Below are 25,220 nucleotides of genomic sequence, written 5' to 3'. Positions count from 1 at the left end.
ATCCTTTCCAACAGTCTCACTTCTGTCATGTTTCAGTATTTCAACAGGGATATATTTCACACATGTGTTTTGCTCATCTTCTGCAGCTGTACTTTTCAGCCTGCTGCAGGTTGTGTACTATTATATTACAGGTGGGGCATCTTTATTTCAGACATTTTCATTTTTCTGTTTGGATTACAGACTGCAACACACTTTTGTAATCAAGCAATACTTGCAAACACTCTTACACTGTTACTTGCACATTTTATTACTTAGTGACTACACTGCACTCTTTTGCTAACTGTCATACTTTTATATTTATTTACAGTTACAGGGAGAGGATTACTGACCTGCCTGGTGGCGCAACTGCACCAGCCTATCACCATAGGCTCTGTGGTTCGCAGAACGGACACCTGCAGCTGTAATATAAATAAAGTAATATTGGAATACACATCTCCATAATATCAGCTAGGTTAATTTCTTACATACATAATTAGATGTAACTTAATCAGTAGTGGGGCGTTGGGCATTTGCCGGGCCTCCTGGATCCAAAGGTTCAGTTGGTCCTGCTTGCGTCTCTTCAGGTCCGCATGGTGGTGACGGACCTGCTCACCAGTCCTTGGAATCCCTGTGGCACTGGTGAGATCATGAGCCAACCGCTCCCACGCCTCAGCCCTATATGCTCCCCACAGGACCTGGCCCTGCATGAGTTGGGCCTCATGATTGTGGACAAGGAGCCAAACCATATATCTGGACTCCTCAATGCCCCACCTCTGTGCTCGGAAGCAACTACCCTCATCTACTCCTGACATTCTGGCTGCAAGTTAGTTCTACAATTGGTTATGCTGTGTATTCCCGCCTATGGGGCTTATATATGCCGTTTTTCCCGCACTTATCTGTGATTGGCCATTTTGGAATTGGATCAGCTTCACAAAACCTGCTTTGTCATGTTCCTCTTTCTATTCATTCCTATATATTTGCTATTACTGCATTTCTAAGTACAGCTGTCATGGCTTAGTGGTTCAGTACCTTGACTATGGTGCATGGTATCCTGGGTTTGAACCTGGCCACTGCTTTTTATATTTTATGACTGTCTACACAGGCTAGGAGGTGTGTCTGTGTAAAGGCAGTTTTGTTACAGCTTGCTCAACGTTGCCCGTCGGTTAGCTTGTTGGCGCGGTGCGCAGCTCCGCGCAAACGGGTTACGCTGGTTTACGCTTCATTTGGCTGTAAGCACGCATATTATGCTCAGCTCAGCTAGGGGCACACTGTTTCAGCGTGTTAAACCACGGCTCACCTACGGGCACTCATTTTGCACCTGTTGAACCACTGCTCACCTACGCGCACTCATTTTGCACCTGTTGAACCACTGCTCACCTTCGGGCACTCATTTTATACCTGTTAAACCACTGCTCACCTACGGGCAGATGCACTCAACTTGTTAAACTGTAGCTCAGCTATAGGCACATCTGGCATTTTTTATTATTTTATCTCACATTTCTTCAAAGTAAATGGCCTATTTCATTACATTTTACATAAAATATAATTTTGTGTGTGTACATATATGTCAGGGACTTGTTTTGTGCTTATTTCACTAAAAATAAAAATTGATGTTGTGGGGGCTCGAACCATGACTGCCTGCTCTTCAGCCAACGTCTCTACTGCTACGCTATTGCTTTTTGGCTTACTTTGCATAGTTAGTTCTTATATGCTTTTCCACTTACTGCTAATTGTGGCTGAGCTACGGGCACACCCGCACAAACGAGTGCACTTACAGGCAAACATCTTTACAATTTAAAAAATATATAACATGTTCATTTATATAATTTTATGTTCATAGTCTGTGGGGGCATGTGTTGTGTTTATTCACATTTCCATGTACTCTGTCGTGGGGGTTTACTTTAGGCACTTTTACTCTTCTGGGGGCGTGTCCGCTTGCAGGGCTCGGCCTACGGACACACCCCCTACTGTCTTCCACGGCCCGTGTAAGCCTTAGGTGCGATTCAGCATGCCCTCATGCATATGCATGACATGCTGACGTCACACCGTTTAACTGCAGCCTCCGTGTAAGCCTTGTAACTCTTACACGGAGGCTTCATGAATCCTGCCCATAATCTTTGTTCTTATTAGTATTTGTATAAAACATTTCATAATATGTCAGGGGTATTTTAAATCTGGAGTGAATCTTTTCAGTGACTGTCATGTATGTTCAATATAGTAAAGTAAACGAGTACTTTTTTATTTGTAAGAAATAATAGACTTTACAGTATAACAAGATAAGTGAGGCTGAATGGAAGCAACATTAAGTTAATATGCTGTGATCCTGGGCGGGACATTAATTATGCTGTATGTAGAATTATGATAATTTCTTATTTTTACAGGGAGTGGATGTTTAGAGTGATGTTCTTAGCTTAAGCTACAAACCAGTGTTTTGTAACCAAACAGACTTAAAATAAGACAAAATGATGAAAGCCATTAAAATGGTGAATTGCTTGTATCTGCAAATATATTGGCTTTTTTTGCATTGGCAAATGTTCTCTGTGGGAGGCAGATGGCTGCAGCTGAAGGCAGTTGTACATTTTATTCTGAATGAAATATGGAACCATTCCTTCATGCATCTGCATGTTGGCTATTTTTCCCTCATAGATTACTTTTACATGGAAAAGAGCTGTCTACAGTTGCAAGAAATTAATCTTGAGAGTTGAGTATTCTTTGCTGAGAGAAATGCAAAATTTATAGGTTAATGGCAAGCAGTTCAATGATATGGGAAGTAAAGAGATGGCAGCCTCTCAAACAGCCTGAATACTTTAATGCATTTAACAGAACAATGTACAATTTAAAGATACCCAAAGTTTTTTTTTTCCCTTAGTGCCAAATTTTCAGAAAGCATACAAGCCTTTCTTCACATCTGTGAGAGGAACACAGATAAGAAAAGAACAGACACCATCATCTCCTTTCGGCTTATCCCAGTTACACAATGGATCAACTGTCTGTAGAACGATTGCAGTGGAGTTTTACGGTGTCAAGTTGCCAGCCTGGTGCCCAACCTTCTACAGAAGGCACACACATGCACTTCTAGGGCCAATTTAGAGCGTCCAATCCACCTACATGTCTTTGGGATGTGGGAGGAAACCGGAGCACTCGGAGGAAACCTACGCGACCACAGGGAGGACATGCAGACTCTGCACAGAAGGCACCCCAGGCTAGAATCAAACTGGAGAACCTCTTGCTGTGAGGCGGCAACGCTAACCGCTGCACCACCGCAGCCGCCCAAGAAAAGAACAGACACCAATCAGTGTAAATGGGAACAGAGGCTGTAACATGCTCTTTTGCATGGTAACCTTAATTGTAAGTTAGGTAATGCCTGTGGGTGCAATCTGGAGGGTTAAACTTCATTTTCTGAAGATGCATACAAGTTTTATTTGTTAATACAGGATGGGGGTGTTCTGAAAATGTAACAAAGTCTTGAAAAATATGACAGATTCAAGTGGAAATGACAAAAAAAAAACTAACAAGATCAGCCAGGCCAACATTAAGCGTGTGCATATAAGACAAATGTTGTTAAATTACATATATTAAAAAAAACTTTTATATTAGGGCAGCCACGGTGGTGAAGAGGTTAGCATTGCTGCCTCACAGCAAGAGGTTCTCTGGTACGATCCTCGGCTGGGGTGTCTTCTGTGCGGAGTCTGCATATCCTCCCTGTGGTTGTGTGCATTTCCTCCTGGTGCTCCGGTTTCCTCCCACATCCCAAAGACATGCTGTAGGTGGAATGGACACTCTAAATTGGCCCTAGGTGTGAGTGCGTGTGTGCGCCTTCTGTGGAAGGTTGGGTGCCGGGCTGGCAACTCAACACCATAAAAACTCCACTGCCAATCATGAGCGGACAGATGATCGGCTGTGGTGACCCCTAACTGGGAAAAAGCCGAAAGAAGATGAAGAAAAAAAAACTTGTATATTGAGTGAAAACAACAGCTTTTTATCATAATGGCTACATTGTTTTATTGTGTAAAGTAAATGGCTTTACAGACATATAGAAAGAGTATTGAACTGCATTAAAACCACAGAGTGCAAGTAGCAATGCTGCGGGAAATGCACTAGGAAAGAGATGAGCATGTGAATTAGACAAAGAAGGGATTCCATGATGGATATTCACCAGAATATCAGGGACAAAGGAAAAGGGGAGTAATAATACTGATTTCTAAAGGGGCTCCAATAGTGATAGAAGAGGAAAATACAATAATGGTATACTTGTGGTAGTAGGGGGCTATTAGCAAGGGAGGAGGATTATCTTGGCACAGATATTTGCATTCCACCAAAAACTATTATGAAACTTAAGAAACTTTTGTGAGAAATAATCAGCTATCAGCAGGGAATATTACTTTTCTGGGGTGGTGACTGGCACTTGATTTGCAATGGTGAGGACGTATCAAGATAACCTACAAGGGAAAACATTAAAAAAGAGGGTAGATTTCTGTACAAATTTATAAAGTATCTCCTATAAAGATGTGAATTCAGTAGCTGGAACTCAGGCAGAATTTATATAAGGTGTAATAAATGGGCTAGATTGGATAGAGATTATATTTCACAGGAATATGTGCAGTTGACTAAAAGCATCAATATCATCCAATAACTGTTTCAGATTATGGACTGATAAAAACTAAGACAACAATGCAGAAGTAAAAATGAGACACTGCCACCTTCCCTCCTACCTGTTAAAAGACAGAAATTTATAAAGAAAGGCTAGAGGAAATTATCTGAGAGTTATTAGAAAAAACAGACAGACTGGGATAAAATGAAAATGGAGTATAAAAGTAGGGTAGAAATAAAAGACAAAGATATGGTTAAGAAGTTACAGGAATTATTTAGAGAGACTGACAAAGGTTTAAGCATTGCAGAATAAGGGGAATCTCACAGGGGAATCTCACAGAACAAGAAGAGGCACAACTGCAGAGGAGAAAATAAGAAAGTATTTGGATAATACGCATGAGTTTAGAAAGATTGCTATTAAGCAACTATTTTTTCTGAAAACTTCACAGCACAAAAACCTTTAGCACAACACCTTAGGTAATGGAAATTAGAAAGGGTTGTTGCCAAATTTAGGGAGCCTATAACAAGAAAAATAACCAGAGATCCTGTAAAGGTATAAGAGATATTTCAGAAATTTTATGAAAATGTGTATAAAGCAAAGGAATGTGGAAATCAAGAAAGAGCACTAATGGAAATATTTATGGAAGACTTAATCATGCCAAGGTTACAGGTAGAGGAGGCTCAAAAAATGAAAGTTATGTACTTACTATAATGATAGATCTGTGTTGTCTGTCTCAGTGTAGTTCAACCTGTGAGTTATCGGATCCGATTCCTGCCAAAATCCTCTAGACTTCAACTTTCCAGGCTAAGGACTCCCAAGAAAAATGGATAACAAAACCTCCCCACTCAGTCATCTTAGAGACTTAACAAAAAAGCAAGGGCAGCGGGGGTAGTGATGTTGAACCAGATGGAGAAAGACAACATGGATCTATCACTATGGTAAATGCATAACTTTCATATCCTATGTCTTCTCCATTGGACTTCAACCCATGAGGCAGTGTCTCCAGTCACATAAAAATCCCTGGGAAATCTACAGAAGGATATTCTATAAAACAGTGGAGCCAAAAGAAGCCTTGGACCTAGACTGAATGTCCAGCTTGTAATGAGTTACAAAGGTGTGATAGCCCACCTAAGTAGTTGCTGCGCAGACTTCATACAAGGAAGTTCTGGAAAGAAAACCATTGCAGTAGCCATAGCTCTAGCAGACTGACCCTTAGGCTTACCACGCAATGTTACACAACATCTTGCCTCTCAAGGTATGAGCAAAAGAAATACAGCCTAACAGCCACTTGGATAATGTCACTTTCAACACAGGCCTGCCCAATCTGGATTTTGAAAAAGAAACAAAGAGCTGGCTGGATTTTCTAAAGGTTTTTGTCCTGTCCAGTTAAATCTCAATTGTCTATGCACATCCAGACAATGCAGCAAGTATTCACCTTTGTATGACAAATTATGAGAAAAACACAGTAAGGTGAATAGATCTATTCAAATTGCTCCCTGAGGCTACTTTGGGCAGAAAGGAAGGATTGAAGCAGAGTGAAACCCTATCTTTATGAAACAAGATAAGGAAAAGAATCTAGAGCTTGTAATTCAAAAACTTAACCTGACTGAGGTAATGACCACCAGAAACCCGTTTTTCCAAGATAACGCCTTTAGGTCTAAAGTAGCAGAAGGTTCAAAAGGCAGACCTGCATGGAATTGCAGCTTGAAAGGCAAATCTCAGGGAGGGACTGGTCCCAAATGAGAGGACACAAAAGAAACATGCCTTTGAGAAATGCTTTGGAAATTTTCAGAGCAGCCAAGGGAACACTATCCCTACTGACAAGAAAATTAGATATGGCTGCCAGTTGTACCTTGACTGCAGAAAAACTAGAGCCCAATTTGAGCAATTCAGCAAGAAAACCTATAACCAACTCTCTGGGGGTAGAAAAAGGATAAATCATTTTGATTCTGCTCCTACTACAAAATTTTTCCATTCACTGGAATACACCTTCCCAGTGGACAGCTTGGGATTCTAGGCCATCAAGGGAACTGGAGAAACTAAGCAGCCAGGTAAGTTTCTGAACTACAAGCTCTAGGTTCTTCTTATCTGGTGTTTAACTTGAGGGACTGCAGAATGGGAGGATCCAGAACCCAAGGAGTGTATCACAGAAAAGGCCATATAAAACAGAACCACATGTGACGAGGCCAGAAGGCAGTCATGAGAATCACTGTTGCTCTGCAATGGGCTACCTTCTGAAGAAACTTGACAATCACAGGAACTGCAGGATAAACAAAAAGGTCTTGGGGCCAAGCATACAGAATAGCATCATTGGGTGACTGCCCCTGAGGGAAGAATAAGGCACAACAGCTGTTGCATTTGGTGTTAAGGGGAAACAAAGCGGTCACAACACAGAGTGCCCCAGCACCAAAAGATCTGAGCAGCAACTCTCAGATTCAGAGACCACTCATGAGGAAAAATACTCATGCTCAAACTGCCAGCCAGAATGTTGGAATGCCATGATGTGCACTGCAATCAGAAACTGCTGAGACGAGATTGTCCACTGATAAACCCCCATGGCCTCTAAACAAGGAGGACAAGAACATGTTCCCTTTGCTTGTTGCAATACCAGACAGTGGATATACTGTCCGGCTGTATAGAAAACACACCATTGGGGATGACATCCTGAAAGCCCTGCAGAGCAAAGAGGCCAGCGCTCACCTCCAGGACATTAATGTGAAAATTAGCCTCCACAGAAGACAGCGACCTATGAACCATCATCCCTTCTAAATGCCACCCCCCCCCCAGAAGGGAGATGTCTGTGCCAACAGGATTGGAAAGAAATGGGGAAGAAAACACAGTTGTGGAAATTTTTTGTCATAACAATACATGCCCTTTTCACTGTTGCAGTATTCATCACTTCTGGGATCTCCTGCCAAGGCTATCCCAATGTCCAGCCAGTATAAGAAAGACTTTATTACCCTAGGGAGCATCTTATGTCAGACAAATGCTCCCTGCGCAAGCACAGGCATAAAGGCGATACTTATGCTCCCAACTCAGAAATGAAGTGCCCCAGGAGAACCAGGATCCCCAGTGGAAAGGAGGATGTGTACATCCAGGAAAAAGGAAGAAAAGGGGATGAACTTCTTGGCCAGAATGGAAATACCACTCATGGAAAAAGAGGAGAAAAGGGGGGGAGGGAGAGAGTGAAGACTGCAACAGTGAAAAGGACATGTACTGTTATGGTTAAGATTTTACATAACTGTATTATATCTTTCCATATCACTGTTGCAGTATTCATTACCTCTGGGAGAGTACAAAAGCTACAGTGAAAGCAGGGAAAATGAAGGCAAGGAGGAGCCCTCCATAAATGCATGGGTAGCCTTGGCAAAACCTACCTTAGCCCTGGAAATGACATCCAATTTGTAATGTCTAGCGAATGTTTGATCCACAGACCAAGTAGCAGCTTCAAGGGTGGAGTTGGGTGTCCAAATCCTTGAAGAAACCCACCGAGGAAGCCACTGCTCTAGTAGAATGAGCCCTCAATGAAGCAGACAACTGCTTGCTATGACAAAAAGAAATGGCCTTGGAAATCCAGGAGAAGATGGTTTACTTAGAAACTGACAAACCCAATGTCCAGGTATGAAAAGAAAAACAAGCTAATCAAATTTATGAAAGGCCTTTGTTTTGTCTAAATAATACTGGAGCTGTCTATGCAAATCCAAGATATGAAGACCCTTCTCACTAGTCAGCTATGGAGAAGGTAAAAACAAAGAAGGAAGCTGGATAGACTGAATAAGGGACAGCTCATTAACCACCTTGGGCAGAAAAGACGGATTTGTATGGACAGCCACCATGTATCTATGAAAAAATGAAACAGAAGGGATTGCCATCAAGGCCTGGAGTTCAATACCCTTTTGCCAGAGGTTAAAATAACCAAAATAATAGTCCACCAGATGCAATGTTGCAAAGCAGCAGCAGGCTCAAAAGGAGCCTCAGGTTTTCAAGGATGAAATTAAGATCTCAAGAAGCAGGAATGGGCTTTCTTGGGGGGGGGGGGTCTAATATGAAGGACATCTTTAGAAACTGCTTGACCTCAAACCTACAGGCCAAAGGAGGAGTAAGTGACAGGCAAAAATGGCTGAAAAGTGAGCTATGCCAAGCCAGCATGTAGTTTACACAGGTAGGAAAGAGACAAGGGGACCCCACTGAAAAGGGGTCCTGGTCATGTTTAAGACACCAATCTCTTCCATTTTGAAATATATGATTTTCAGGTATTGGGTTCCTGGCCTCCTGCAGGACCCTAAGCACATCCTCAGAAAACTTGTGTCAGAAAGGAATCAAAACCCTATAACTCAAAGCTTCAGATGAAGAGTGGACAGATGACGAGGATGGAGAGTTCCTTTGTCCTGTGTGAGAACGTCCATACACTGAGTATCTTGCGATAACTACTCCTGGCTAGATGGAATAAGAGGGGGAACACACCAGTGCGGTCAGAGCCAAAAGAGAGTCACCAACAAGAGTTTTGGAGAGTCCTTCTCAATTTTAAGAAGGAACTTTGGAAGAAGGTGAAGGGAAAGAAAAGCATACAGAAACATTCCCTTCCAAAAGAAAAACATGGTGTCCTCTTTCCAAGACAAATGACTTGGGACTCTGAAACAGAACTAAGGGAGTTGCCTGTTCAGAGGGTAGGCAGAGATTTGCTTGAGTACTACCCCACCAATGAACTATGTTCAGAAACACATTTCTGTAAAGTATCCATTCATGAGACAATGTCCTGGACCTGATTAGAAAATGGCTCAAGATTGCACTATGAAGGTATACAGCAGGCTGCTTGCAGGGTGATCTGCAGATTGACGGCTATTCCCCATGCTTGAAGGGCTAATCTGCAAAGAAGGCAAGACCTTGTGCCCCCTTGTATGATGTACCATGACTGTGGTGTTGTCCATACAAACCTTTAAAGAACCCAGGGTGCATGGAAGGACTGAAAGAAAGCCCACACTTACTTGATGTTGATGGGATCAGTCCTCTGTTGAGGGGCCCAAAAGCTCTGTACCTTCAGGGTGACTGAAGTGTATCCCTACCCCAACTTTGATATATCTGTGAAGAGTTCCTGAGATGGCTGAGAAGGGTGACAAGGAACACCTGGATTGGGAGATAGTGCTGAATCCACCAGTGAAATTCCAGTTTGAGACAAGGGAGCAGAGGAACTAGATGGTCTAATGGGTGGAACTGTTGGAGCCACACTGATTTTAGGTACCACTAAACTCCCTTATATGAAGCCTGTCCCAGGGAAGCATTGGTATGTTCGAGGCCATGAAGCCCAGAGCCCTGAAAAAAGACCAGAAGAGAGGACATGGGAAGCACTGCGAGAAAATTTGTGAGGAACAAAACCTTGGATGTAGGAAGAAATGCCAGCATTGGAAAAGTCTGGAACTTGCAGTGTAGAAACATTTGATCCTGAGATGGAGCCAACATTGACTTCTGAAGGTTGACAGTGAACTCCAGGCTGTGTAAAAGAAGCTGAGTGAAATGAAGATCTTGCACCAACATGGATTGGGATGGGACCTAAAGCAAGAGGTCATTCAGAAAAGAAAATATTTGAATGCCCTGAAGCCTACAAGGGCTAGACATTTGGTGAATATCCTTGGTGCTGTTGAAAGCCCAAAGTGCAAAGCAGAAAACTGAAAATGACAGGAAGAAATAGAGAAATGCAAATAATTCCTGAATAGAGGGTGGACAGAAATATGAAGATAGGCATCCTTCAGATCCAAGGAAACTAGAAAGGCCTGGGGAAGCAACAGAGGAAACAGTGTGAAGAGAAAGCATTCAGATGGATGTCACTGAGAAAAGTGTTCAGAAAAGAAAGATCAAGGACAGATCTCCAAGACCCTCTTTCCTGGTGACTAGAAACATCCTGGAATAATGTCCCAAACTCCTCTCGGTCTGTGGACCCAGATGAATGGTACCCTGGTCCAGCAGATCCTGCATTACCCTGGAAAATGAGGAAGCTGTTCTGATGGTGGTTGAGAAATACCAGAGAAGGGGGGAAGGGTTTTCCAGGTCATAAAGTAACCTTGATGGATAATGGAGAGAATGCAAGATTCTGTGGTAATCAGCTACCAAACTGGAAAGACAGAGTAACTCTGAGGGCCAAGGGAAGGGAGGGCAGACAGACAGGTGTCTGCAGACTTGTCAGGAAAGGACTGCTTTTGGAAGGCTGTCTAGGCAATCTACACAAAAAGCAGTCTTACTAATATAGTTCCTCTGAAGCTTGGGAATGAGTGAGACAAAAATGCGCTTCAAATCTTAAGCTCAGCTGCAGCACTGCCAAACTAATTCTGGTTATTCAGGGTAGCATCCAGAAATTTTGCTTTGATATCATATTGCAAGGCCTAAAGTAAGAGACAGGAATAACACCCATCACAGAGTCAATAGACAACAGCCCTAAAAGATGTCAGCTACATTTGATGGGCAACCTGAGAAGTGCAGCTTAGTAAGGAGACTGCCAAGGCCTTAACCTCAGAGTCAGGCATTATCAGAAACAATCTTCATAATCTGGGAAAGAACAGACATCATGCATCTTATATTTGAGTCTGGTAACTAATGTCCTGAAGGCTAAAGTAGCCGAAATGTATACCTTCTTACCAATCCTCTCCATGGCCCTACTGTCCTTATTCAAAGGAAGGAGTATGGCAGAAGGGAACAGCCTAGAAGGCTTAATAGATACAGAAATCACTGCAGGACTACATGAAGGGCATTTGTTTAGGAACTTGCAGGTAACCGGCTCCTTATAGAATCCATCAGGTTTCTTGGGAGATGGAAGATGAGAATCTGATGTCAGGGAAGCAGCAGAGATGATATCCAATAGAACAGGCAACATATGAGGAACTGCAGAAAGTTTAGGAGACTATTTGTAATAACGTATATCTTTCTGGATGTCTGATACTTGGCAGCAGTTCCATTTGAAATGCTCCATCATATGCAGGACAGTGTCACCAAAGGAAAGCTCCTGCAAAGGAGAATTAGGACTTAAAGATTCCTCCTCCTCAAACCCATAGTGTAAAGGTGAAGGCAATTGAGAGGAATAGGCTAAAGAGGCAAGATTAGAGTCAGAATTCTTGCCCAAGAACCCATGATCCCTTGCCCTGTTAGGGGGAGAAGGCCAAGGCGGAGCAGGAACAGAAAACCCCTGAGGAGGCTTTAATGCCATCAAAGCACTGAACCAGCCTTAAGAAAAGTCCTGCCCATTCCCTTTGTGGATCCATGGAAGCAGACATATTTAGTTTTCTGTCTTTTCTTCACTACAATGTCCACTCTGACAAAACATGGTGGTTTTTATTCCTGCCTGGTTTCAATCAAGGTACCCTGGATATCTTCCCTACAAAGGATCTGAGGAATCCCTTTAGGCCCCTCAGAAATAATCAGCCATGGTTCTCCCTCAATGTCTGCAGTGGACATTTTGAAGATCTCAGAGGACATGAGAAGCAGGTTCCCATGCAGGCCTCTGAAAAGTTCACGGGAGAAGAAAGCATTGGTAATGTCAGACTGTCCTCTAGGCTCTCTCTCACCTCAAGAGAGATGTCCAGTAGAAGTTGGACAGCAGCAGACTTAGGCCTAGACTTTTTGGTCTTCTTTTAATTGGTGGCCGTCTGTCATGGTACCTTGGGCCAAAAGCTTGAGATGTTGGTTCACAAAGTAAATGGAAAGGGAAGAAAGATGACTACACAAAGTCTTAGGTACAAAAGCCTTACAGATGGAGCACTGAGTGTGGTTCTGAGATGCACCTAAGCAAAACAGGCACCTACTGTGTCAGTCTTTATGTGGAATTTGCATCCAGCACTGACATTTCCCTTTCATGGATGACAAGCAACCCAATGAGCAATGTAAAAAAATAAATAAAAAGGAATCTCAATGGGGATACTTATCTTAAAGAAGTGGGCATGGTACAAATTGAAGGGCGTTCAGACCGACATAGGATAATGGTGTTTAGACTGGCGGAAACAAAGTTCTGAGTTGGGAATGTACATATGTCACCTTTATGCCCCACACTTGCACGGGGAGGAGACATCCAACGTACAATGCTCCCTAGTTATAAAGGCTTTGGTATACTAGCTGGACATTGGTCTGTCCTTGGCAGGAGATCCCAGAGGTGATGAATACTGCAATAGTAATATGGATGGATATTGAACGGTCTCCCATTGATCACTAAAGGAGACATAACCACTACCGAGTATGATGGTGACACATTTTTGTCAACCTAAGGGAAAAGTCCATTAGATAGGTCAAGTAGGACAACTGCAGTGTGAGAATCCATTGCAGAGTTCTCATGTGGCTCCTCACTAAAGGGACCAACTCTAATGAAGCTGTCATGTGGCCTAAGAGTTTCATAATTGCAAGCACAGACACTGCCTGGGATCGAACGCTGATAACTCTGCAGCTTGGGAATTTGATTTACTTTGTCCAAGTGGCAACCTATGAATACTAATGTCTGAATAGGTTCTAAGCTCAACTTTAGAAAAATTAAGGTTATGTACTCACCATAACTATGCATCTGTGCTGTCCACTTTCATTCTTCCTCAATTATTGTGTGTTGGATCTGACCTGGCTGCATTTACTAGACTCTCAAGCTCCTCCCTTTACACAATGCCTCGGTCAACCTGCAAAACCTCAGATCAAGTTTGCTGCCTTATAAGCCACAGGTAGAATTAACCATAGATTAAGACAAAAGTAAGGCTAGTACTAAAAGACTGGGGCTCAAACCTGGAACAGAGGTTCCACAACAATCATAATGTCACTCCAGGAGCTAAATAGAAGTGGGATGGAGGATGGGGAGTTGAGGACGAATGAGTATATAACCTTAATATCTGATGTTGTCCTTTTCATTCACTCCTCAACTATTGCGACAGAATCCCCAGCTACATGAACCTTGGATGCCTCTCAGAAGGATATTTTGGGAGAATTGCAAAACCAAAGGAAGCCCTGTTTCTGGAAGTCAATCCAATTTCTAATGAGCAATAAAGGTATGAGCATTACACAGGTAGCTGCTGCACAAATGTCATCAACAGAAGTTCTAGACCAAAAGAGGATGATGTAGCTATGGACGTTGCAGAGTGTGCTTTAGAAGATCTGGTTAGGGACTGATATTGCCGACTGTAAACAAAGGAAATGCAATGAGTCAGCCATTTAGCTGAAGTAATTTTAGAAACTGGTGAACCCAATTTGTTTCGGGAGAAAGAGAAAAACAACTGCTCTGACTTTCTGAAATATTTCATTCTATGGAGATAAAAACGTCATCTATGTACATCCAAAAGATGAAGCATACATTCACCTTTGTTAGCAAAGTTGGGAATGAAGACCGGCAAATTAATGGCTTGATTAATATTTGTTTCTGAGGCCACTTTAGGCAAGGACAGATTGGTCCATATGGTAGAAGATGAGATATGGAGATTTGGAAGAGAGCCTGGAGTTTGGAAACTCATCTTGCAGATGTAATGGCCACTAGAAAAATGGTTTTCCAGGATTAAAAATTTAAATCAGATTTAGTTGATTGTTCAAAAGGGCTCTGAGTTAAACCTTGGAGCACAACTGTCAAATCCCAGGGTAGGGTGGGGTTTTCACTGGGGCCTAGCAAAAAGGTATCTTTAAGAACAAACTTGCACAATTTTGAAAAATCACCTTCGCCTGAATTAAAATTAGATATAATTGCACTCTGATAGTAGAGAAAAGTACAGTTGTGTACTCTTACCATAAATGTAGATATTCAAGTGTATTCACTGTTGCAGTCATCACATTTGGCTTATCCCTGCCAGGATAGCCCTCGGCCGGCACAAATACCAAATACTTAGTATTTCTACGTCAGTTGCTGTCACTTGAGGACTGACGTCAGGTCGTCATTAATATAAAGTAAGGCAGCCGACGCCATTACATCAGTTTTTCTTGCCCTAACCTGTCAGGTGCTAGGAGGCCAGGGTCGGGTGGAAGAAACCCCACCAGTGGAAAATAAATACCAATATGTCCCTTGAAAGGAAAGGAGAACAACAAGTTAGAATGGTAATAAAAGCAGAAAGAGAAAAAAAAAGGGGGATGGGGAGGGGAACCAGAACTGCAACAGTGAATACACTCAAACATCTACATTCATGGTAAGTGTATACAACTGTACTATGTTCTTCGTGTTTCACTGTTACAGTCATCACTTTTGGGTTGATTCCCAAAGCTGAGGAAAATGATGGAGGCAGTCAATGAAACTAGGGGCTGGCAAGGATGCCCTGCAAGACTGCAGAGGCAAAGCCTGCCCTGGATTTGGAGAAGAGAGGCAAGTGGTAATGCTTGGTAAAAGTGTGAAGAGATGTCCAGGTGGCACCCTCCAGGATGTCCCTGGTGAGGACTCCCCTGGTGGAGGCTGCTCTGGTGGAGTGCATCCTGACCACCTTGGGGGGGGGAGGCTTTCTATGTTGTTTGTAGCAGAAATGGATGCAGTGTGCTATCCATTTGGAAATGGTTTGTTTGGAGATGGCTTTGCCTTCTGCCCCTGCAGCACAGCTAACCAACATTTGATCAGCCTTACTGAAGGATTTAGTCCTGTCTAGGTAGAATCTGACCTGTCTGTGCACATCTAGAGAGTGAAGAATCCTCTCCCCCTTATTCTGGGGATTAGGAAAAAAAGGTGGGCAAATGAATGGATTGGTTGAGAGCCACACTGGTCACCACCTTGGGCATGAAGGATGGGTTAAGTTCTGAGGAATACCCTGTCTGCATGAAAGACGATGAAAGGTTCCACAGCCATGAGTGTTTGCAGCTGAGAGACTCTCCTGTCTGAAATGATCGCGAGAAGGAATGCTGTCTTCCAGAAGATAAATTTTAGCTCTGCAGAAGAAGCTGGTTCAAAAGGGCGCAGGGTGAGCTTTTCCAAAACAAAGTTAAGGCCCCAAGCTGGTGTTGGTGCCCTTCTGGGTGGCCTCAAGTTGCTAGCCCCTCTTAGGAACTGTTTGATCAAAGGGTGTGAGAAAAGGGGCTACTCAGTGGGAAAATGAGCACAAATAGCAGAGGTATTAATTTTTATAGAGGAGAAAGAGAGGCTACTCTGTAGTAGGTCAGCTAAGTAATCCAGGATGAGAGGGAGGGAGGGCTGTGCGTATTGGCTCCCTTAGCCTGGATCCAGGTGCAGAAACTTTTCCATTTATCAGTATAAGACTTTCTGGTGATAGGACGTCTGGCCTCACGGAAAACATCCAGAACCTGTTTACTGAGGTTGGCAGATTGGTTTGGGGTTAGGGAATAAGCCAAGCTGGCAAATTGAGTGTCTGCAATTGGGGATGCAAGAACTCCCCTTCCCACTGGGTCAGGAGGTTTGGAATTTGAGGAAGATGCCATGGGGGTAGCAAGGACAGGCTGCGCAGCAAGAGGTACCAGTGTTGCCGGGGCCAGTTTGGAGCTATGAGAATGGTCCTTGGTTTTTCCTCCCTTATTCTGAGCAGTACCCTGGGGATGAGAGTTATGGGAGGAAAAGCATAGACCGATAGATTGACCTAGGGGAAGGACAGGGCATCCACTTTCCAAGCCATGCAGTGATGCTCCCTGGTGCAGAATTTTCTGAGCTGATGGTTTGTGTGGGAGGCAAAGAGGTAGACCTTCAGGGTTCACCATTTCTGAGTTATTAGGCTGAAGTTACTTCTGTTGAGTTGCCACTTGTGTGGGGTCAAAAGATTTCGGCTTAATTGGTCTGCCAGAGAGTTGAGAGCGCCTGGTAGTAATTGTGCTAACAGGTGTAGTTGCACGGCAGAGGCTGTGTGCCAAAGCTCATGGCCAGCTTGCATAGAGAGTAGGAGCGAGTCCCTCCCAGTTTGTTGATGTACCACATCACAGTGGTGTTGTCTGTTTTGATCAAGAGAGCCCCTGGAGAGAGAAAGAAAGGGGCTTGAAAGCTATTAAGGCGTGTTGCACAGCCATCATCTCCTGCTATTTAGGTGTGCTGCACAGCCATCATCTCTTTTTGACTGATGTGCAGAGGGATTTGCTGTGGGCTCTATTGGTACTGTATGCACGTGGCATCAAGGTGAGCACCCCAAGCATAGTCTGACGTGTCTATGATGAGGGTCTGGGCGGTGGGGAGAAAGACATTCCCTTGTCATGGGAGAATGCTGTTGCCCACCACAGAAAATCTTTTCTGAGGCAAGGAATTATAGGTAGAAGAGTTTCCTGGTCTTGAGTGTTGGCATCCAAGGCTCTTTAGATACCACTGAAGTTTCCTCATATGCAGTCTGGCATATGGAATGAGTAGTATGCAAGATACCATGAATCCCAGAGCTTGCAGGATCTTCCTTGCAGTTAGCTTGGGCCTGGTGGCTAGTTGAGAGAAGTAGTCTGTCAGGAAAATATGTTTCTCTGGAGTAAGTATGCCATCTGGCAAGCCGTGTCCAGACTTGCTCCCAGGAAAATTATCCTTTGGGTGGGCAACTGTTTGGATTTCTTTTCATTGATTGTGTACCCCAGGGAGATTAGTAGGGTCTTTACAAAGGTCAGGTGCTTGAGCAGCTTCTCCTGGCTGTCTGCCTGATTAAGGCAGTCGTCTAAGTATGGGTAAATCTGAATATATCTTTGTCTGCAAAGGCAATGGCTGGAGCCAGACATTTTGTGAAAACTCTGGGAGCAGTAGATAAGCCAAAGGGAAGCGCAGAGAACTGAAAGTGTTGAGATCCTGCCCTGAAGCAGAGATATTTCATGCATGATTCCTTGATAGGACTGTGGAGGCAGGCCTCTTTTAGATCTAGGGTGGCTAGCCAAGCATCCTTGGGTAGCAGCTGCTGGAGGGTGAGCATTTTGAATTTTGGTATCACCAGGAATGTGTTTAGAATGGATAGATCAAGGATAGGGCACCAGGTGCCCTCTTTTCTGGGCATCAGAAAAAGTCTGGAGTAGAAACCTTGGCCTATCTGTTTTGCAGGAACATGCTCTACTGCCCTCACAGAGAGCAGGGAAAGGATTTGCTTTTGAGCCTCTGCCCACTGATTTGGTGGTAGATCTGGTAACCCATTTTGGGTTGGAAGGGTGTGGAAGGAAAATTTTTATCCCTGAGACACAATGTTCAGAACTCAGTGGTCCTTGGTAATGGTGGCCCAGGTGCTTGAGTGAAAGGAGAGTTTTCCTCCTAGGGGTAAGTGAAGGTGGGCAGAAGGAGGTGGTGGAGATGAGTCATTGTGAGTTTTTACCATAAGGGGGTGGCTTAGAACTCCCTGGTTGCTGTCTGGGGGGGGTCTGCTTCCACGGGGCCTTGGCTGGGCCATTTTACTGGGAGCAGGTAAGGACCAGTGTTTGGAGGGACAATGACTGCTGAACCTAGGTTCATAGGTTGGTACTAGGCTATCTGCCCTAGGGCCTATACAAGCCTAGCCATAACAATTCCCTGGATATTTCTTCCCAGAATATTTACTTCCCTGGTCCCCTGTATAGCAGGGCGACTGATCCCCGGGGTGAATTTCTGATCTCCCATCCAATCTTCAAGGTTCCTTTTGAAGAGGGCCAAAGAGGCGCTCAGCTTGACATGTATAGGCAGTCTGTTCTAGAGTATGGGGAGTTTCTGGGTCAGGAACCTATCTGTCCAGCATGTTTTGTTCATTGCGATGACCATGTTTAGATCCCTGGAGCGTGTGGCTCTGAGGAATTGGGATTTCTTTAAGTGTAGCATGTCCAACAGCACTGGGTTTGACATGGCCTTGTATAGCAGAGATTGCCTCTGACTAGACGATATGCGACAGAGTATAGCTGGAGTTTTTACAGATGGTCAGCACAGGGAATCTGCTTTAGGCCTGTGATTCTTTTAGTGAGGTATTTATGTGGCCTTTCCAGTTGTTACAGATGTCTTGTGAGGTACATACCAAATGGGGCATTGTACTCTATAATGCATATAATGAGGGATGAGTACACTGGGAGAATGACCTCCTTTTTTCTGGATGGAAAGCCCTTAGTGATGAGGTGTGCCACAAAGAAGGATTTCCTGACTGTTGTGGCTTTGTGGTTATCGAAGGTGAGACTACTGTCCTTAAGTCCCTCATCACATTTTCGGTGTTTAGTGTACTGCCACTTGTGTGGTAATTCATGGGTACATGTTTTTTCCCAAAGAGGATAACTATACATTTTTTGGCACTGAGCTTGAGCCCATGGCTCTGGCACCAACCATCTGTTTCTGTAAAGCCCTTTTCTAGAATAGCCACATCATTTGAGGATTCAACAATGGTTCCCAGTTTGCAGTCATCTGCGAACTTTATTAGCCAGAGTCCCTTAGTGCTGGCCTGTACTTCAGAGAAGCAGATGCCAAACAAGAGCGGCCCAGGACTGAACCTTGAGGTACTCCACTTGTCTGGAGCTGGATTTTGAGTCCGCTACTTTTAGTGTGGGTTCTGTCTGTAAGCCAGTTAGCAACCCATTGAGTGACGTAGGGATTAATGCCCAGCTTAGTACGTTTATCTGTGATTTCAGAGTGGGGGATGGTGTCAAAGGCCTTAGCAAGGTCCATATAGGCTGTGTGGACCGCCTTACCCGCGTCCATGGCTCTGGAGACTGATTCAAGGAAGGCAATCAGGTTGAGGAGACAAGATCGTCCCTTTACGAAACCAAACTGGGTAGGGTCCAGTGTTTGAAGGTTGCCAATGTTTTTGTTTATAAGTTCCATGATAATACATTCCATGGCTTTGCAGATCAGGGTCGTCAGACTGATGGGACGCTTGTTCCCAGGATCTAAGGTGGATCCCCCCCTTGTGGAGTGGGATAACTGTAGCTGTGCACCGCTCATTGGGCGCAAAGCCTGAGGTGAGGCTATGATTAAACATGACACTTAGGAGAGGTGCCAGTTCATTTTGTAGTTCATGTAGTACACAGCCCACGATGTTGTCTGGTCCCCATGGATGCTGTATTCTTAGCTTTGGAGAGAGGTTTTTTTTTTTTTACCTGTGTGGCCATGACTACCGTAATTTGGAAATCTTTTGGTATTGAGATGGGCCCTTTAGGGGGTAAGTGGGAGGTGAAGTTGGCACTGAATCGATCTGCCAGGATATTGGCAGTATTCTTGGGATCAGTATATTTAATGCCATTCTGTTGCAGCTCATAGCATTGCCATTTAGATTCTTGACATAACTATAGAATGCCTTGTGGTTGTCCTTGGAATCTTTGGCAATTTTATTTTTGTAACTAGTTTTGGAGGATTTTATGAGGGATCTCAGCTTCTTACTGAAGCTGGTAAGGGAGCTTTTTGCATCCTAGGATTTTCCTCTTTTCTGCAACAGTTTCTTCCTTCTGTTGTGTAGTTTGTTTATGGTAGGGGACCACCAGATTGGGTTCCTTTTTTTGGAGGAGACCATCTTGGTTCTGTTTGGAATGGCATGATTCACGCACGAGTGGATGTTGTTGCATGATTCATGCAAGAGTGGATGTGCTTGTACAGTGCCTTAGTGTTGGATTCAAGAAGTCAAACTTTCAGTTCCCGTCTGCATGGGTGTCATGAAGTTTGTCACTTCTGACTTGAGTAGCAAGAAGTTGGCTTTGGAGAAGTTTTTATGGAGGTTTCCCTACTGGGGGGTGGGGGTGGGATGTGGACATCAAGGGTGATTAGCTTATGGGCAGACCTGACCGAGGGGGTGACTACTGGTGTGGCGCATCGATCTTGCATGTTGGTAATGACCAGGTCTAGGATATTTGAGCCTCTGGTGGGACTATGGATTAGTTGATCCGGGGCATTGGAATTTATGAATTCCAAGAACCGTTGGGCAAAGGTGTTGGTACCCAATTAATGGCAGGGTAGTTGAAATCACCCAGTATTAGGGTGTTTGGTTGTATCTTAATATTTTCTAGTATGTTTAGAAAGGTATAGTGAGAATCTTGGGGCATGGTGGGGGATCTGTAGCAAGCTACAATTTGAATTGCAGTCTTACCTAGTGTTAGTTGCACCTGTAGAATTTCAGATGCATTGTGTTGGACAACTAGCCTGAAGGTGTGAATATCCTTGGTGAATATAGACACTCCTCCACCTTTAGTGCTTCGGTCCTGGTTTGGTGGCCGAAAAGTGTGGTAAGAGTTGTAGCCTGGTACTGCAGGGGTGCTCTCTGGAGACTTGAACCAGGTCTCAGTTACTGCACAGATAGATATCGATGTTCTCCATTTTTAGGAGTGCCTCGAGAGAGTGCATTTTGAGGTTTAGACTTCTAGCATTCAGTAGCATTACCTTCAGATTTTGCGCAGTGGTGGTGCTGCGGTAGCGTTGTCGCCTCACAGTAAGACGCTGTCTGGTTCGATTCTCAGCTAGCGAGTCTTCTGTGTGGAGACATGCGTGAATGGGCGCACCTTCGTTGAAGGTTGTGCGTCAGGGCTGGTAACTCTGCACGTAAAAATCAACTACCAATCATTAGTGGACTGGAGTTCTGCTGTGGCGACCCATAACCGGGAAAAGCCGAGAGACAAACAAACAAATATCTGTTACGGTGGTGGTTTTGTCCTTTGAGCCTTGCCTAAAAAAGGCACTATAGGGGTGGCAAGAGCCTTAGCCAGCAACCTGAATCCCAGGGGCGACAGGTGCAGACCATCTCTGGCAAAGCATCGTGGTTTGTCGATCATGTCGTCCCAGGCAGACAGATACTGGATCCCCTTTGAATGCCACCAGAAACTTAGCCAATTGTTGAAGTCAGTCATTTTGTCGTTATACTCTGTTATCATTCTGGACGAAGGCAGGATGCTGCTCAGAGCTAGGGTCATACCTGCCTGGGCCACATGATCTGAGAGCTCTTCCATGTCTCGGGCTGGACCTGCAAGAAATCCTTAACTGTTTGCATAGATTTTGATTTTTCTTCCATCTTTTTTAAGACCTCTTATGCCTTAGTGCCAAATAAGTTATCTTTGTGCAAGGGGGCATCCAACAATTTAGATTTGACATGATCCGGCAGGGGCTGTTCCTTAAGCCATGCATGCCTTCTAATGACAGATCCAGTTGCTGCTGCCCTGCAGAAAGCTTCTAGGGCATCAAAACCACAGTGCAAGGTGTGTTTAGTTACTTGACTTGCAGAATGCATTAACTTTTGTAAATCTTTAGATTCTACCCAAGCAGGAAAGGAAGACATTTTTTTGTTTGAGGGGTTCCAAGGTATGTTGCTGAAATTTCAGCATATGGAACTGACAATTTAGTGCCCTGATAGCAAAAGTAGCTGTGATGTATACTTTCTTACCCAATCTGTCCAAAGCTCGGGAATCCCTGTCTGATGGGTGGAATTCTTAGTAGAGGTTGCTTTAATTCCTTTTGGCCCTTGAGAAATGACCTCAGGGTCAGCTGTAGGATTTTTAAAAAGATATTTGTGGGAGTCAGGGACTGTATAGTACCTGTCTGGTTTTCTGAGAGCAGGAAGAAGGGTGTCAAGAGTCAAGCTGGATTTGAGGAAAACACCCTCCACAACATCCAGGACTGGGGGGATGGCCAAAGGTCTGTGTTGTGGAAGATCCAGGAATTCCCTGAGTATCTTTTTAGACTGAGGGTAGTCCTGACTCTCCCATTGCAAATGCTCCCTTAAGGTATGCAGGGTTTCTCCAAAGGAAAAATCCTCTGTGGGAGAGGCTGAAGGAATGGAATCCTCTGCATCAGAATCCTCATAAGTGGAACGGGGTTGCATGTCGTCATATTCAGATGCATCAGATTCATTTGACTCTTGTTGAGATAAAACTACAGGGGATAGATCTCCTTTTGGAAGGTGTAGCTTGGCTTCCCCTGATCAGCATACGGTCTTCCACCATTTTAAGCATTTGAGACTGAGGCAAGGTAGCAGGCGCCTGAGAGTGGGTCATTGGTTTCTTGGGTGTGGTTCATACCCCTGGGCCTAAGAAACTCAGTAGTTTAAGAAAGAACGGTAGCCGGGAAAGAAGACGTCAGTTTGTGTCGAGATTCGGTAGTGTGAAGGACTTCCTCGGCAGCTGGTGCTTGCTCAGCAGCTCCAAACCCATCCAAGGTTGAGATGACCGCAGGATCCTCAATTGAAGAATTTTGTGGCATATCGGACTCCGAAAGGGTCTCGGTAGCGGCCTGCGAATCAAAAGAAGCGGGCATCAGGGGGCTGCAAAAGCACCTCACTAAGGACTGGGGAACTGACGACTAGCTTAACGGAAGCATCTTCAGTAGGTTTGGACCTGTGTGGTCTGTCTCTGTCTTTATCTTTATGTTTTTTCAGAAGATTTGCTGTCGGATGGCTTACCGAAGCCATGTCAGAATTCCAGGACTGCAAGCAAAAATATCTGGCTACAATCAGGGCCTGACCATGGATAGTTCTGGCATTGAACAAGGCACAGAAGCGACAACAAGGGACTTTGTGGTCTGGGCCTAAACAAGTGACGCAGTAAGAGTGGAAGTCTGTGTGATATTTGTTTTCCACAGGCGAGACAATTATTAACTTTTTCTGACATTGGTTAGTGCAAGAAAAAAGGACCCCCAACGGGGTATTTAGCTTTAGAAGACTTCAACTTCAAATTGGTAGACGAAACTCAGGTAGTGGCTGACCAGGACTCGTGTGAACTGCTTTTGTTTCGGGCTCCATGGCAAGAAAGACTAATGTAATGGCGTTGGCTGCCTTACTTTATACTACTGACGACCTAACATCAGTCCTCTAGCGACAGCAACTGACACAGAAATACTAAGTCTCTGCTATTCAGGCCAGCCGAGGGCTACCCTGGCAGGGATAACCCAAATGTAATGACTGCAACAGTGAAACCCGAAGAGCATCTAGCTCTTCCTTGAGAAACAGATGCTAAAATCTGTAGGACAGCAGAAGTAGAAGCAATGAAGGGATCCAATTCTCTCTGGAGAACCGAAACAGAAAATCTTTTCCATTTATTTATGTAAATCTTCCTGGTAAAGCCCTTGTGGCAAGACAGTAGTATCTGTCAGACTGGGAAGAAAAGCTTGGGCTATCTATCAGTGGAATTGGAGAAACCATGTGGTCAACTTGAGGCCTGGAATGTATGGGTGATCCATTCCCATGGGATGAGAGCGAAGGTATGGACTGGGGTCCAGTATAAAGGGTGGCTATAGAAGGTGCGACCAAAGAAAAGGGAACCACACGAGGCCAAAAGGGGGCAATGAAGGTAACCATACTCTACAACTGAAGTACATTCTGTAAGAATTTGGGAATCAGAAGTATCGGGGATAAGCATAAAGGAGACCAGAGTGCTAAACTTGGAATACAGCATCTCTCAGTGACTCCCCTTGGGGGGGTCAGGGCAAAGAACCTGCTGCACTTGTTATGGATAGATACAAACAGATCGCAGCAAGGTTAACCCCATCGACAGAAAATCCTCTCCGCCACCAACTGATTGACAACTCGTGAGGCATCAGAATAGACCTGCTGAGTTTGTCTGCTGGCACGTTGGATTTCCCGGTATATGCACTGCCATAAGAAAGTGGAGATCACCCACTGCCATATTTTCACTGCCTCTTGACAAAGGGCATAAGATCAGATCCGCCTCTTTGTTGAAGCACCAAACCACAGACATGTTGGTTTGAATGTCCAAAGAGGAAGGGTGTCCTGGAAGGCCTACAATGCTAGGAGGACTGCTCTCATCTCTAGGCTATTGATGTGCTAAATGGTCTTTTCTGGGGACCAGATGTCTTGGGCTATCTGTCCTAAAAAATCCAATTGGGAGGCATCTGTGGTTACCATGGCTACTGGGGGAGGAAGAACAAGAGGGTGGCCTTGGGAAACTTCATCCAACTGAATCCACCTATATAGGTGGTCTTTGCATAACTGTGTGAGTTTGATTGGTAAGGACAAAGGATGGCGAAGACTTGACCACTGAAAAACTAGAGTCCAATGAAGAATACGCATATAAAAAGGCCCACAGTAACCAAGGTTACAGCTGCTGACATTTACCTTAATGCCTGAAGAAGAAGTCTGAATGGGGAGAAGGGTGTACAATAACTTCCTCCACTTGACACCTGATGGTCCATACTTGGTTTGGTGGAAGGGAGGCTCTCTCATTGTATTCAACTGAGCACCTATGAACTCCCGGCACTTAAAACAATGAAGATGAGACTTGTAGATGTTGACTTGAGATACCTAGGGATTGACATAACTGGAGCAAGTAGTCCCTGGACTTCTCTATGAGATTCTTGGTTAGGACGGTGAAGAGCCAGTCATCTAGGTATACAAACACTCAGAATCTCAGCAGTCTCAAGTGAGCTGCTACTGCTGGCATACAACTGGTAAACACTCTGGGGGCTGTGGTACGACCAAAGAGCAGGGCTCTATACTGGTAGTGACTGCCCCCCCAACCAAAAGTGCAGAAATCTTTGGGAGCATCTGTTCATCTTGAAGATTGATGGAGCACATCCAGTCATCCTTTTGTAGAAACGTCAGAATGATCTAAATCAAGACTGTTCTGAACTTTGACTTCTTTACAAAATGATTCAGTTTGCGGAGGTCAGAATCTTGAGTACGTTCTGAATCCTTTCTGGTCTGGTGAGACCTTCTGGATGACTCTTTTGTCTACCAGCTTTTGAATTTCTAGTGCTGCTGCCTCCCTCTGACTGGGTGGGACATCATGCAACCTTTTCCCTTTGTTTGGGGGAACTTGTGAAAATGCTACGAAATAACCTCTGGATATGATTTTTAGCACCCGAGTATCTTTTGCTACTGATGCCCAGGTATTT

This window comes from Protopterus annectens, chromosome 6.part1 (assembly GCF_019279795.1).
Source record: "Protopterus annectens isolate FY-2018-M chromosome 6.part1, PAN1.0, whole genome shotgun sequence".
Taxonomy (NCBI): Eukaryota; Metazoa; Chordata; order Ceratodontiformes; family Protopteridae; genus Protopterus; species Protopterus annectens.
Note: the sequence above shows the minus strand (reverse complement) of the source record.